Source organism: Nomascus leucogenys, chromosome 25, assembly GCF_006542625.1.
Source record: "Nomascus leucogenys isolate Asia chromosome 25, Asia_NLE_v1, whole genome shotgun sequence".
NCBI classification, from domain to species: Eukaryota; Metazoa; Chordata; class Mammalia; order Primates; family Hylobatidae; genus Nomascus; species Nomascus leucogenys.
In genome coordinates, this window is record NC_044405.1 from 16,985,017 (window position 1) to 17,001,481 (window position 16,465).

Here is a 16,465-nt window from a genome sequence, read left to right on the forward strand (position 1 = left end):
CCAGGACTTGCTGGAGGGGCGGGGCTGCCTCCTAAGCGCTGGGCATAAGGTCTTTGAGCTTCTGTGATGCGTGAATCACTGAGTGTGAGTCGCTGAGCTGATTATTCTCTGTGCCCTCCTTATGCTTTCTTCCTCCTTCCCAGCCCTGCTCTGTGCCCTGCGGGCTTGACCTCTGTGGACACATTTTCTGAGTTTCTTTCCCCTTTGTCTTCCTGTGGGTTTGGCCAATGAGAGGCCCTGAGAAGAGGTCGGAGGGCAAGAGAAGCAGCTGGGGTCTTTCTTCCCCGTCCCTCCCTACTTCTTGTAGTGATGCTGCCTGTGGCTTGGGGCTCTTCCTCCCCAGATCCGGCTCTCACCCAGCTCAGTCATGCTCTCTCCTCCCCTGACTTCTACTACGGTGAGTGGTGCCAAGGGGCTTCACCATCCCACTTTGTAAAAATTCAAACAAATTTACAAGAAAAAAACAAACAACCCCCATCAAAAAGTGGGCAAAGGACATGAACAGACACTTCTCAAAAGAAGACATTTATGCAGCCAAAAAACACATGCAAAAATGCTCTTCATCACTGGCCATCAGAGAAATGCAAATCAAAACCACAATGAGATACCACCTCACACCAGTTAGAATGGCGATCATTAAAAAGTCAGGAAACAACAGGTCCTTGAGAGGATGTGGAGAAATAGGAACAATTTTACACTGTTGGTGGGACTGTAAACTAGTTCAACCATTGTGGAAGTCAGTGTGGCGATTCCTCAGGGATCTAGAACTAGAAATACCATTTGACCCAGCCATCCCATTACTGGGTATATACCCAAAGGACTATAAATCATGCTGCTATAAAGACACATGCACACGTATGTTTACTGCGGCACTATTCACAATAGCAAAAACGTGGAACCAACCCAAATGTCCAACAACGATAGACTGGATTAAGAAAATGTGGCACATATACACCATGGAATACTATGCAGCCATAAAAAATGATGAGTTCATGTCCTTTGTAGGGACATGGATGAAACTGGAAACCATCATTCTCAGTAAACTATTGCAAGGACAAAAATCCAAACACCGCATGTTCTCACTCATAGGTGGGAATTGAACAATGAGAACTCATGGGCACAGGAAGGGGAACATCACACTCCGGGGACTGTTGTGGGGTGGGGGGAGGGGGAGGGACAGCATTAGGAGATATACCTAATGCTAAATGACGAGTTAATGGGTGCAGCAAACCATGGATACATATGTAACAAACCTGCACATTGTGCACATGTACCCTAAAACCTAAAGTATAATAATAAAAAAAAAAATTAGCCCTGCACGCTAGTTTGTAAACAGACGCTCTGTTGAATTCTTTCTAGAATTCCATTTGAGTGTGCCTAAGGGTGCCCTCCTGGAGCTCTGATGCTACAGATATCCCCATGAGAAATTTCTGCCCGTGGGCAAGGGCAGGAAGGGGTCACGGGATCGTGGTGTGATTTCTCTGCCTTAAATTTGTTCCTAATATGTTGTAATATTGTTGATATCAGTAAGATCCAGGATGGGGCCAGGCACAGTGGCTGACGCCTGTAATCCCAGCACTTTGGGAGGCCGAGGTGGGCGGATCACCTAAGGTCAGGAGTTCGAGACCAGCCTGGCCAACATGGTGAAACCCTGTCTCTACTAAAAATACAAAAATTAGCTGGGCGTGGTGGCAGGCACCTGTAATCCCAGCTACCCTGGAGGATGAGGCAGGAGAGTTCCTGGAACCCGGGAGGCAGGGGCTGCAGTGAGCTGAGATCGCGCCACTGCACTCCAGCCTGGGTAACAGAGCAAGACTCCATCTCAAAAAAAAAAAAAAAATAATAATAATAATAAAATAAAAGGTCCAGGATGGAAAATGGAGACTGAGGATTTGAGAGGGACCTGGCTCTGTGTGCACTCATTCTTCTCTCCATCTGCTGAGCATATCAGGAAGATGGACTCACAGGAGGATGTTGAGCATGGAGGAGAAATCCATTAACCTGACAAACTCATCCAATCCAGGAGCAATGGTGGAGTCAACCTTTTTATTTGTTGTTGAGAGTTCCTGACTCAATGCCACCACTACTGGAATGCTTGTGATCCATAAAGCCCCCGACAAGATCAGCAAACGTTTCATGCCTGATGGGCTTGGCATTCTGTTGGGCTGTAGTTGGTAATTACAAATAGACTATAGATTTCCTCCTACATTTTTGTTTTTTAAAAGGATCAAGTGGCCGGGTGTGGTGGCTCACACCTGTAATCCCAGCACTTTGGGAGGCCAAGGCGGACAGATCACTTGAGCCCAGGAGCTTGAGACCAGACTGGCCAACATGGCAAAACCTTGTCTCTACTAAAAATACAAAAATTAGCCAGGCTTGATGGCACACACCTGTAATCCCAGGTACTCAGGAGGCTGAGGCAGGAGAATCACTTGAACCTGGGAGGCAGAGGTTGGAGTGAGCCGAAAGATTGCACCACTGCACTCCAGCCTGGGCAACAGAGTGAGACCCTGTCTTGAAAAGAAAAGAAAAGAAAAGAAGGGAAGGGAAGGGGAGGGGAGGGGAAGGGGGAGGGAGGGGAAGGGGGAGGGGAGGGGAAGGGGAGGGGAGGGGAATGGGGAGGGGAGGGGAAGGGAATGGGAGGGGAGGGGAAGGGAAGGGGAAAGGGAAGGGGAGGGGAAAGGGAAGGGGAGGGGAAAGGGGAGGGGAGGGGAAGGGAGGGGAAGGGGAAGGGGAGCGGAAGGGGAAGGGAGGGGAAGGGGAGGGGAGGGGAAGGGGAAGGGGAAGGGAAGGGGAAGGGGAAGGGGAAGAGGAAGGGGAGGGGAGGGAAAGGGGAGGGGAAGGGGAGGGAGGGGAAGGGGAGGGGAAAGGGAAGGGGAGGGGAAAGGGAAGGGGAGGGGAAGGGGAAGGGAGGGGAAGGGGAGGGGAGGGGCAAGTTTCTTTAATAGTCTTTTTCTCTGCTCTTAGAGATGAACAGATTGCTATTTCTGTGGTTGTTTTTCAGTTGAGCATCAGTTGAAGGAATAGCTTGGGTATACACGGCCTCGTTGTATCAACAATATGTCCTTAAAATAGAATCAACTCACAAAGTGGGATGCTCACACCATGAGAGAGATCTACAGATTCACAGCATGTGAACCCCAGAAGATTATGGGGTTTTGCAGCAGGCCCCTCCACTCGGGTGACTCCATGGAGGATGGTCCCAGGAACCCCTTCCCTGGGAGGGTTCCCTGGCCTCTGCCGCCTAGCAAGAGCTCCTTCTAGGGGAGGTTCTGCTCTGCAGCCCAGAGGCTGCATCTGCTATAAGGAAGTGCTTAACAGGCCGGGCACAGTGGCTCATGCCTGCAATCCCAGCACTTTGGGAGGCAGAGGTGGACAGATCACCTGAGGTCAGGAGTTCGAGACCAGCCTGGCCAACATGGTGAAACCCCATCTCTAATAAAAATACAAAAATTAGCCAGTCATGGTGGCAGGTGCCTGTAGTCCCAGCTACTTGGGAGGCTGAGGTAGGAGAATCACTTGAACCTGGGAGACAGAGGTTGCAGTGAGCCAAGATCGTGCCACTGCACTCCACCCTGGGTGACAGAGTGAGACTCCATCTCAAAAAAAAAAAAAAAGGAAGTGCTCAGCAGACATCGTGCCCTTTGCCCTTTGGCTAATCATGTTTTAAAAATACTTTTTTTAAAAAAAAAAAAAGAAGAAGAAGAATTCTCCTTCGGGACCTGGTCTGCAAACTCCACTTCTGTTCCCACTTCTAAAGGCGCAGCTGTTGTCCATGGAGAATTCCAAAGATGTGTCTTGATGACAATAATGGAAAGTAGTTGGTGTTTTTCTTCCTTCATTTGGATTTCAGTTTTGTATACTAAACAGAAGTAATTGCATTTGATGACAAAGGAAAAAGAATGAAATCAGCAAAGGGATCATTTGGGCTTTTTTTGGTTCAGTGATTCCTGTGGTAGCCGTTGTCGTGGTTAATTTTCTGTGTCAATTTGGCTAGGCCATGGTACCCAGTTGTTTGGTCAGGTACCGGTCCAGATGTTGTAAAGGTATAGGTACTTTTTTTTCCTTAAGATAAGAGTCTCACTCTGTCGCCCAGGCTGGAGTGCAGCGGTGCAATCTCGACTCACTACAACCTCAGCCTCCTGGGTTCTGCCTCCTGGGTTCAAGTGATTCTTGTGCCTCAGCCTCCCAAGTAGCTATGACTACAGGTATGTGCCACCATGCCCGGCTAATTTTTTTGTATTTTAAGTAGAGACGGAGTTTCACCATGTTGGCCAGGCTGGTCTCGATCTCCTAGGCTCAAGTGTTCTGTCCACCTCGGTCTCCCAAAGTCCTGAGATTATAGGGGCGGGCCACTGTGCCTGGCCTGTAAAGGTATTTTTAAAACATGATTAGCAGGATATGGTGGCTCATACCTGTAATCCCAGCACTTTAGAAGGCCAAGGCAGGAGGTTAGTTTGAGGCCAGGAATTTGATACCAACCTGGCAAGATGGTGAGTCTCTACAAAAAAATACACAAAACTTAGCCAGGTGTGGCGTCGTGTGCCTGTGGCCCCAGTTACTTGGGAGGCTGACGTGGGGAGTATGGCTTGAACCCAGGAGTTCGAGGCTGTAATGAGCCATGTTTGTGCTACTGCACGCCAGGCTGGGTGACAGAGTGAGACCCTGACTCACAAAAAAATGTGATTAGTATTTCAATATATGTAGTATACTCTGAGTAAAGAAAATTACCCTCCATAATGTGGGTATGCCGTATCTATCAGTTGAACACATTAAGAGAAAAGACTGATGTCCCCTGAAGAGGAAGGAATTCTGTCTCCAGCCTACCTTGGGACTGAAGGCTGCAATATCAACTTTTTCCTGGCCTGCACTGCAGATTTAGGACTTGCAGCCCCTACAAAATTTTTTTTTTTTTTTTTTTTTGAGACGGAGTCCTGCTCTGTCGCCCAGGCTGGAGTGCAGTGGCACGATCTTGGCTCACTGCAACCTCCGCCTCCCAGGTTCAAGCGATTCTCCTGCCTCAGCCTCCCAAGTAGCTGGGATTACAAGTGCCTGCCATCACACCCAGCTAATTTTGTATTTTTAGTAGAGACGGAGTTTCACCATATTGGCTAGGCCAGTCTTGAACTCCTGACCTCAGGTGATCCCGCCCACTTCGGCCTCCCAAAGTGCTGGGTCTACAGGCGTGAGCCTGCAGCCCATACAATTACATAAGCCAGTTCCTTAAAACAATCTCTCTCTGTCTCACACATGCACGTGCCACACACTTACACACACACACCTGCATGTACACACAACTATTTCTGTAGAGAACTCTACTTAGAACAGCCATTTTGCCCGCTGAAAACAGCAGTCTGCTTTCTCAGGAACTTAGTTATTATTATTATTTGAGACAGGGTCTCACTCTGTCACCCAGGCTGGAGTGCAGTGACGTGATCATAGCTCACTGCAGCCTCTACCTCCTGGGCTCAAGTGATCCTCCCATCTCATCCGCCCAAGTAACTGAGACTAAAGGTATACGTTACCACGCCCAGCTAATTTTTAAATTTTTTTGTAGAGACAGGGTCTCGCTATGGTGCCAGGCTGGTCTTGAACTCCTGGGCTCAAGTGATTGTCCTGCCTTGGTCTCCCAAAATGCTGAGATTACAGTCGTGAGCCACTTTGCCTGACCAGGAACTTAGTTTTAAAGAATATATGCATGTAAGGCTGGAATTTAGTATTGCCAAAATTACTGTTATGAATCTTTGGTTCTCAATAAGGTCTGGTGTATGGAGCCATCTTTACACAATATGTTGTTGGGTGGCATATCAACTCAAAAACAGTCCTTTTCCCTGCTCTTAGAGATGAACAGATTGCTGTTTCTTGTGTGTTTGTTTTCAGTTGAGCATCAGTTGAAGGAATTGCTTGGTTATGCAGGGCCTTGTTGTATCAAAAATATGTACTTAAAATAGCAGAATCAACTCACAAGGTGAGATGCTTGCACCATGAGTGGTATCTACAGACTGACAGTGTGCAAAGAAATTTTGGATTCAAATCTCTAGTCTTCCTCCTACTCCAGGGCATAAAATTGTTGATGGGAATAGCAGACAAAATCTCTTTTATGATGTAAACTCATATTCTCTCACTCGCTCTGCCTCTGCCCTCAACATGCATATATACAGTTGATGTAAGTTATGTGTAAATGTAAGCTGGGTGCAACTCTCCTGTCCAGTAAGAATGAGGGCCTGGCCTACTGTCAGATTTCACTAAACACATTTCTGGACTATGGTGCGCATTAAGAGGTCTCTTCATAACCATCCCCAAAGGAGTCTTCAGTCATTTCAGTTTGCATAGCAATGCGAAAGAGACCACTCTGTTCTTTTTTTTGAGATGGAGTTTTGCTCTCGTTGTCCAGGCTGGAGTGCAATGGTACGATCTTGGCTCACTGCAACCTCCGCCTCCCAGGTTCAAGTACTTCTCCTGCCTCAGCCTCCCAAGTAGCTGAGATTACAGGTGCCCAACACACTTGGCTACTTTTTGTATTTTTAGTAGAGATGGGGTTTCACCATGTTGACCAGGCTGGTCTCGAGCTCCTGACCTTAAGTGAGGAGGCCTCAGCCTCCCAAAGTGCTGGGATGATAGGTGTGAGCCACCATGCCTGGCCCTCAGACATCGAATTTAACTCTGGTGAATATTATTTATGATATGACACTGTGGTAGCAGCTGCTAAGATGGCCCTCAGTGATCCTTGCCTCCTTGTGTGAAAAAGGGGTTTATGCCCCAGTGTGTCCCCCCAGTATTGGCTGACCATTGTGGTGAATAGAATTCTGGGAAAATGATGGTGTGGGGCTGATCTGGTTCAGCTCTGTGTCCCCACCCAAATCTCATCTCAAATTGTAATCCCCATATGTCAAGGGAGGGACCTGATGGGAGGTGATTGCATCATGGGGGGAGGTTCCCTCATCCTGTTCTCATGACAGTGAGTGGCTTCTCATGAGATCTGATGCTTTTATAAGTGTTTGGCAGTTCCTCCTTCACTATTTCTCTTTTCCTGCCACCTTGTGAAGAAGGTACTTGTTTCTCCTTTGCCTTCCACCATGATTGTAAGTTTCCTGAGGCCTCCCCAGCCATGCAGCCACGCAACCTCTTTCCTTTATAAATTACCCAGTCTCAAGTATTTCTTTATAGCAGTGTGAAAATGGACTAATACAGATAGTGGCTTCCAGGGCTAAGTCATCAAAGACATTGTGGCTTCTGTCTTGCTCTCTTGGATTACTCATTCTGAGGGAAGCCAGCTGCCATGTTGCAAGGCCACTCAGTGCACCTTCTGAGAGGCTCATGCAGAGAGGAGCTGAGGCCTCCCATCAACAGCCAGCACCAACATACCAGCCATTTAGGGGGACCATCCTGGATGTGCATGCTGCAGCCCCAGTCCAACCTTCAAATGACTGCAGCCCACTTCAGCCAATATCTGACTACAACTTTATGAGAGAATTTGAAACGGAATTGCCCAGCCAACCCACTCTTGATATTCTGAGCCACTGAAATCATGACAGAAAACACAGAAAACAAGTGATGATTGTTATTATAAATCACTATAAATGAGTAATTTGTTAGCAGCAATAACTAATACAGAAACATTATCTTTTTTAATTTTTTATTTATTTATTTATGTTATTTTATTTTTTGAGACTGAGTCTCGCTCTGTCACCCAGGCTGGAGTGCAGTGGTGCAATCTCGGCTCACTGCAACCTCCGCCTCCCGGGTTCAAATGATTTTCCTGCCTCAGCCTCATAACTGGCTGGGATTACAGGTGTCCACCACCACACCTGACTAATTTTTTTGTATTTTTAGTAGAGACGGTGTTTCACCATGTTGGCCAGGCTAGTCTTGAACTCCAGGCTGGAGTGCAGTCGTACAATCATAGCTCACTGCCGCCTCCACCACCTAGGCTCAAGCGATCCTCCAGCCTCAGCCTCCCAAGCATCTGGGACAGCAGATGCACACCACCATGCCCAGCTAATTTGATGTGAGTTTGACTATTTTAGTTACCATATGTAAGTGCAATCATGCTTTCTTGTTGTTGTTTTTGTTGAGACCATGTGCTCAGATTCCTAGCACATGACTATAAAGTTAGGAAAGAGTCCCCAAGACCACTTTCCCCTCTGATACCAATTTAAAGTTTAGGGCTCCCCACAACCACCTTCAAGTTCAATAATCCACTTGGTGGACTTGCAGAACTTACTGAAAGCTATTATACTTACACTTACAGTTTATCATAGGAAAAGGACACAGATTAACATCAGCCAAGGGAAGAGACACATAGGGCAGTGTCCAGGAGAGCTTCCAGCAGTCCTCTCCCAGTGGAGTAATGGACTCCTGCAAACTATATGCACGGACCATATACATGGAGTATTGCCAACCAAGGAAACTCACCAGGCTGTTGGTGTCCAGAGTGTATAGTAGGGCTTGGTCTTGTGGACATGGCTGGCTTGACCTTAGTCTGTTCCTTCGGGGGTCAAGCTGATATGGTGTGGCCAAATCTCCCACCATAAATCACACTGGTCTAACATGTTGTGTCTGTTTGGCATGGCCCATGGCCTCCAGGTAAACACAGTGCTATTATCAAGCAGGACGATATAAGGGCTTAGAGATCACCTCCCAAGAGCTAAGAGCAAAACCCAGATCTCACTTCAAGTAAGCTTAAAATTCTTTACTACACAATACCCTTTCCTTGTTACAGGAAAGTGGGGGTGCCCTGCTGGCCCTCACAGAGGAAGATCTCATAACTCATAACCCACAAAACTGTAATGAAGGGCAATCCATTCGACTGAAAAACAGGACTGGAAACAGGCACTGAACATTCCAGAAGCAAAGAGAGGGGAACAGGGGAGCGCGTAAGTGGATTTAATGACGGCTAGTCTACCAGATAAAGTGCAATCGATTCAGGTTATTGAAAATTCACCCCCAATATTTTCCTCTACTCATCAAATGTGGAAGAAAGGGGCTCAATGGAGCTTGCTCATGGCTTGCATCAGGGCCAGCCCGCCTCAGTCTTGTTCTCTGATTATAACATCGAGGACCCCTAGGTGGCACTGATTTCCAGCTTGGGTGGCAAATAGTTAAAAACAAAAAAGGAATCTGAAAGTTCAACAAACTTCTTTTTTTTCAAACTTTTTTGTTTTTTATTAAGCACATTCCACAGTACAAAGCTGTCATGAATAATATCTGTTCAATTGAACAGTTTCAATAGCTGTTCAGACACAAATCTATTTCAAACAGATAACTGGCAAACATAATTAACTACAAGTTAGAATTAGACTATCCCAGTGCTTTAAAACATTAATATAGCAGTAATTTACATTTGCTCAATTATGGTTAGCAAAATAAAAGTCCAGAGTATGGCTGGGAATTTACTATTATAATCCCAGAAAGTCAGAATTCCTTGGGTGCCAAAGTCCCTTGCTATAATTTAGTAGGAACAATTCAAAGGTTGTGTACATATTCAAAGGCCATGATCTCCCAAGGAACAAGGGGGACTTCTATATTAAACATGCAAAAACAACAAAAAATCTATTCATTCATTCAGAATTTCCTCCTCCTCCGCCCCTACCTTCCCCCTGGGCTTTCCTGACCAGTTTGATATTGAAGTTGTAGGATGAAAAGTGGTCAAAGCTAAATCACTTTCACAACCACCGTCAAGCTTACAACATCCACCTTATGAATGGAGATTTATTGTTTACGCTTTGAGACTCAACTTCTCAAAAACATAATTTAGTAACATGGGAAGGAAGGATATTTTTTAAGAAAAACTAAAAAAGCAAAGCCAACTCGATAAATCACATACACACAAATTGATCCCCACACCGTTCTCAATGCAAAGGAGAAATCAGAACCCAGGGACCTTCCCTTTAGTAGTAGAGCGCGCTTCCACGGGAAGAGGTTTAATTTATAGGAGGCTGTTTATTGGTCCTTTAAAATGCTATTGACGGCCAGGTGCGGTGGCTCACACCTGTAATCCCAGCACTTCGGGAGGCTGAGGCGGGCGGATCACGAGGTCAGTAGTTCGAGACCAGTTCGGCCAATATAGTGAAACCCCGTCTCTACTAAAAATACAAAAATTAGCTGGGTGTGGTGGCACGTGCCTGTAGTCCCAGCTACTTGGGAGGCTGAAGCAGAGAAGTGCCTGGAGGCGAGGAGGTTGCAGCAACCCGAGATTGCGCCACTGCACTCCAGCCCAGGCTACAATGCGAGACTGTGTCTCAAAAAAAAAAGAAAAAAGTTATTGACATTCCTTGATCTTTGGAAACAATGGCAAAGGGCAAATCAAACCTAATATTGAATAAGGGAGAAGGAGTGCCAATTGGATGCCAACGTCCTTTCCATGCACCGTCAGGGTGACAGTGCCAGATGCCAACGTCCTTTCCATGCACCGTCAGGGTGACAGTGCCACTTACACATTTGGGCTGTGTACTCGGGAGTATTCGGGAGCTTTGAGAACCTGCTGAGGCCGCAGCAGCAGGTGACACCAGAGATGACTGGGGTGGGATTCATGGGGTTGAGGCTTTACACCACTTAGCAGTGCCTTCCCCTCAGCATGGGCCTCTGAACCAGCCTGACCTGACCTGCAGGCTCCAACACACCAGCGGGCCCTGCCAGAACCTTGGCAAGGACAGGATGCATGAATTCCAGAGTCAAGACAGCCCGTCAATAGGGCCTTATTATTTCCCCTTCCCAGGGCCACAACTGCACAGAATAATGATTTTTGACAGTGAAGCCAAATGAATACTATGGGAAGTGACCACTAGTACTCAGGAGTACTTATGAGAAAAAGAATAAGAACAAAAATGTTTAAGTTACCTCTCTGTTGTATAATATATACTGCACAACAAATAAAACATTTCATGTTCAACTTTAGAAATTACATTTTAAAACAAGATTCTCATTAAAAACACACACAAACCACACACACACACAATGACAACAAAATAAAAACACTGTAGGAATACTGCAGGAAGGGTTCCAGGTAATCCACATCAACCCTGGTATCAGGTTCTTGAGCCCAGCCCATGGCTAAGTGTGAGCACACTCTGTATTAGTGTCTCAAGTGCAGGGGGCCCTGACCCCAGCAACTTTGAAGTTAAACTGTTATGTACATTATATCTACATGTGAATACAGTATTTTAAATTAGGAGGCAAGCACACATATAAAGGCGTTACTCTACCAAATATCAGGAGATGGTTGCGGGACAGAGAACAGTTAATAAAAGGGCTAACCCCCATGGCATGTGTATACCTATGTAACAAAACTGCACGTTCTGCACATGTACTCCAGAACTTAAAATACAATTTAAAAAATTAAAAATAAAATAGAAGAGCTATGTTGGGAGATAATAACTGACTTATAGTTCTTTTTTTTTTTTTGAGACAGAGTCTCGCTCTGTTGCCCTGGCTGGAATGCAGTGGTGCAATCTTGACTCACTGCAACCTCCACCTCCAGGGTTCTGGCCATTCTCCTGCCTCAGCCTCCTGAGTAGCTGGGACTAGAGGCGCCCGCCACCACGCCCGGCTAATTTTTTGTATTTTTAGTAGAGACGGGGTTTCACTGTGTTAGCCAGGATAGTCTCGATCTCCTGACCTCGTGATCTGCCCGCCTGGCCCTCCCAAAGTGCTGGGATTACAGACATGAGCCACTGCGCCCGGCCAACTAACTTACAGTTCTTTAAATTAAAAGAAATTGGTACCGAAAGGAAGTATAATCCAAAAAATATTACTATAACAATCCAGAGAGATTTTTCTATTGTCCAGTGTGTTCCTAATACAACAAGTCAGAATTCATAATGACTTGGACGGTCAAAAGGAGAATGCTGACTTTTGAAAATGAAAGCCCTGGACATTCTGAGTAGGTGTTTGGCACCCAAAATTTCACTGAAGAAGAATGCTGTTTCTTAATATCAAACCAAAGTGCAAAACAATATAAATTAGAGGCCAAGACTTCTCTTGGCAGTCAATTTACTTCTGTAAAACAGATTCTATGTTCCTTTTCTATGAAGAGTTTACATTTGAAACATTAGATTTTTTTCACTGATGAGGGAAGGAAATGGGCTTCTGTGCTACTTTGAAGTTGGTGAAGCTAAGGTCTCCTTCTCAAAGTAGAGCCGGAATCAGAGGTGAGAAATGTCGGGACTTGAAGAATTAGGCTGCTTTGCATCTACCCAGCGTCTAGAACCAATTCCAACTTCGTAACTCAGCTGTGAACGAAATCCCTTAGGCATTGGTAGCCATGTAGCCAGTAGTTCAAGACTAGAAAACCCGGAAACGGGTGAAAGTGCAGACTGTTATCTAGAGATGTAAGTGTATGTTCTGGAGGGGGAATGGGTCTCATTCTGGTCACTGGGAGGCACATTTAAGAAATCCCAAATCAAAATAGTGTCATCATGGGAGCTGCTGACGATCTGAAACTCATCGAACTGTAGCCAAAACACACATCCAGAATGTTCCACCAATGTGCACAAACACAATGTGCTTGCTGGGGCTCGAGGGTCAAGAGTGGCTTGCAAGTCCTAACCTTTAGTTTTCCCATCATAGGCCCCACTGACCACCCTCTTGTTATCAAACTGGATGCATCGAACCAATTCTTCTTGAACAGGAGCCACATTCAATATCCAAGAGCCTAATGGTATTATCTGATGATCCACTGACAACCAGCCCATCCCTGTACTGGAGACAAGACTCGCCTGTGTCCATTGAGAGTATGAGCAAATTCACAGGTGCTCATGCTCCAGACTTTGACGGTCCTGTCACAGAGGCGGACATGATGTATTTCTCGTCAAAGTCTACTACGTTGACAGCAGCTCAGTGGCCAACCAGGACACTGCATAAAGTGATATCGGTCGCAGAAGCCATGTCCCACACAGCAATGGAGCGGTCCTTGGAACAGGTCACCATCAGTCCACTGCTGAAGCGTAAGTGCAGTACATCCTCATTGTGGTGGATTAATGTATTAAGAACGTCACCCGTGTTCACTTCCCACACTCTCACCGTAGAATCCGAAGAGCCAGTTACAATGACATGCTCATCCTACTGCAGTCAGAGGACAGAGCCTGTGTGGCCGTTAACACTTTCAAACATTCCAGGCTGGTTTTATCCCAAATCTTAACATAATTATCTTATAGGCCACTGATAATTTTTTCATCATCGTACTGTAAACCGTAGACACCTTTACTATTTTCAGAGCGGTACTGAATCCTCTGCAAGCTGTGTCGGCCACACTGCTAGGTGGATTCTATAGTTTCTATATCCTGGATAATCTTTGGGTATAATGACCTATAAAATGAATTTGGAGGGCTAGCTGTGGGTCTGTTTTGAAACAGGTACTGATCCCACCCTCTTCTTTCTGAAGGTCCTTTCCATAGGGGATCAGTGTGTACCATTGGTTCAATCAGCTTCTTCCAAAGCATTCATTCTGAGATCACTCCCTGCCATTCTTTACATACCAGTTCTGCTGCACACAGACCTGGCATCCAGGTATGAAAGAATGTTTTCTGCTATGTGATCTAAGCCTTGCTCGGGTAAAGCAGTAATAAAGTCATGCTGCAACATGGGCTTCAGGTAAGAGTTAATATGTCCATGCTGACAATGACACATCCGTGAAATATGATGTTCCACAAATTCCAATTGATCTGATTCAGACCACTGGTTAAAATATTGAATACACAAGTCTTTTTCTTTTTGATAGTTTCCTTCTGATGGCCTCTTTCTGGAGACGATCACAAATGATGTTCCATTACTTATCTGCCAAGGAGTATTTTTCTTTGGGGACTTATCTTCATCTTGATCTTCCATAACTGAAGTGTTAGTTCCACATGGCTGGGGAGGACTCATAAGCATGGCAGAAGGCAAGGAGGAGCAGGTTGCATCTTACGTGCAATGGCAACAAGCAAAGAGAGAGAAGCTTGTGCAGGGAAACTTCCCTTTTTTAAAAACATCGGATCTCGACCAGGTACGGTGGCTCATGCCTGTAATCCCAGCACTTTGGGAGGCTGAGGCTGGTGGATCCCGACCTGAGGTCGGGAGTTTGAGACCAGCCTAACCAACATGGTGAAACCCCGTCTCTACTAAAAATACAAAATTAGCCAGGTGTGGTGGCGCATGTCTGTAAACCCAGCTACTTGGGAGGCTGAGGCAGGAGAATCGCTTGAACCCGGGAGGCAGAGGTTGCAGTGAGCCGAGATCGTGCCATTGCACTCCAGCCTTCAACAAACCTCTTCTATCAAATTACATTTCTCAGTGAGGTAAGATTACAATAAGAATTGGCTTTCAATTTGTGCAGTTGGTGTAAGTTCACCTCTTGATTCACTTTGTAAATCTTTGCCACGGGACTGCTGTGGTGGTTGGAAAGGTATTCCACTGCCAATAGGACAAAGTTCAACAGGGATGGGGCCAAGGCGTGCTATTTAGGGAGGGAGGAGGGGAGAGGAAGACAACTATGGGCAGAGAGTGGCACAGAACAAACAGCAGGCATTTTCCACAAGGGCAGGACTTCCTACAAAACTAACAACTGAGTTTAGCCAGCAGGGGTGCCTGAGTGAGGCCCCCCCGCGGTGCAGCGGGAGAATGGGGCAGTGGGAAGGTGGAGGGTGCAGGGGCGAGGTGGGGAGGGAGGGCTGGGGAGTTGGGAGTGACGAAAGAAAACTTTTTCTGCTTCGCCCCTGCTGCCTTCTCTACACCGACTGGGCTGTCTTCAACAAGGAGGGGAGATATTTCTCTTCGCTCTAGTTTCCCTCCCCACTCCATTTGCCTTTTTCAGGATTTCCAGTCTCCTCCCGCCTTCTTGGATAGGAAGCCTGGACTACAAGCAGCTGTTTTATTTCTTTATGCCGTAGACAAAAGCTAAATAAGTCTCAAACTCAAAACTTGGGTTCCAAAGCCTTGACAGGTCTTATTTTAGGCACAAGAGTAAAATAAAGAGAAGTGAAGCATTGTTTGGAGTGGTGATGAGACACAGACAGTAAAAATGAACAGGAAAGTATCCGACGGTGACTATTGCTTATGAAGGAGTGAAACTGAGTGTCTGATAGCGGATGAGTGGGTGGGCATTCTTAGTTATGTCAGGAATGGTTGCTTTAAGAAGGTGACATTTAAACAAAGAGCTGAAAGACAAGAATGAGCCAGTAATGTTAACAGCTTCTGTTGGGGAAAAATCCCTTGAAATGATTAAGGAAGCCTGGACTTGCCCTAGAACATGTGGAATGAACTAAGACTAAGCAAACCGGCTGAGGATGGAGCTTCCACACCCAGCGGAAGGAGTGTTTGAAATAATAACACATTTCAGTTATGGGAAAATTAAGAAAGCTGCAATCCTCACCACCAAGGGAGAGGCTGGCAAAAGAACTGGGTCTTGGGTGGCTCTACTGAAACCCACCAGAAAGCCTCCCGAAGCTTTCTGTAAGACTTGCCCCTAACTTGGTGAGCCGTGTCATTTCCAGTATAGTGGGGTGGGGACAAGTGAGGACTCTGGCATCAGAGACAAAGCACTGAATTCTAGGTGTGTGACCTTAGGCAAATATTAATGACGTGGAGCCTCAGTTTCCTCATCTGTAAAAGGGGTATGAGAACCCTCCCATTCAGGGAGATTGTGAGGGTTCAATGTAATGATGTGTGCAGAATATTGCCATAGAGTTGTCATGAAGGACCTTAAAAGGTAGTGTTCAGGCCGGGCGCAGTGGCTCATGCCTGTAATCCTAGCACTTCAGGAGGCCAAGACGGGTGGAGCAGCTGAGGTCAGGAGTTCGAGACCAGCCTGACCAATATGGTGAAACCCCGTCTCTATTAAAAATACAAAAATTAGCTGGGCGTGGTGGTGGGCGCCTGTAATACCAGCTACTTAGGAGGCAGAGGCAAGAGAATTGCTTGAACCCGGGAGGCAGAGGTTGTAGTGAGCTGAGATCATGCCATTGCACTCTAGCCTGGGTGATAGAGTGAGACTCCATCTCAAAAAAAAAAAAAAAAAAAAGGTGGGGGTGCTGGGCGTGGTGGCTCACACCTGTAATACCAGCACTTTGGGAGGCTGAGGCAGGCGGATCATGAGGTCAGGAGATCCAGACCATCCTGGCTAACACAGTGAAACCCTGTCTGTACTAAAAATACAAAAAATTAGCCGGGCATGGTGGCAGGCACCTGTAGTCCCAGCTACTCAGGAGGCTGAGGCAGGAGAATGGCATGAATCCGGGAGGTGGAGCTTGCATGCAATGAGCCGAGATCGCGCCACTGCACTCCAGCCCGGGCAACAAAGCAAGACTCCATCAAAAAAAAAAAAAAAAGAGAAGAAGAAGAAGAAGAAGAAGAGGAAGAGGAAGAGGAAGAAGAAGAAGAAGAAGAAGAAGAAGAAGAAGAAGAAGAAGAAGAAGAAGAAGAAGGAAGGAAGAAGGAGAAAGAAGAGGAAAGAAGAAGAAGACGAAGACGAAGACGAAGACGAAAGAAGAAG

At 46.3% G+C, this 16,465-nt stretch overlaps 1 pseudogene; it reads right to left on the minus strand.

Moving 5' to 3' along the window:
* Positions 1-12,259: 12,259 nt before the first annotated feature.
* LOC100597756 lies at positions 12,260-13,882 on the minus strand (annotated as a pseudogene).
* Positions 13,883-16,465: the final 2,583 nt, after the last annotated feature.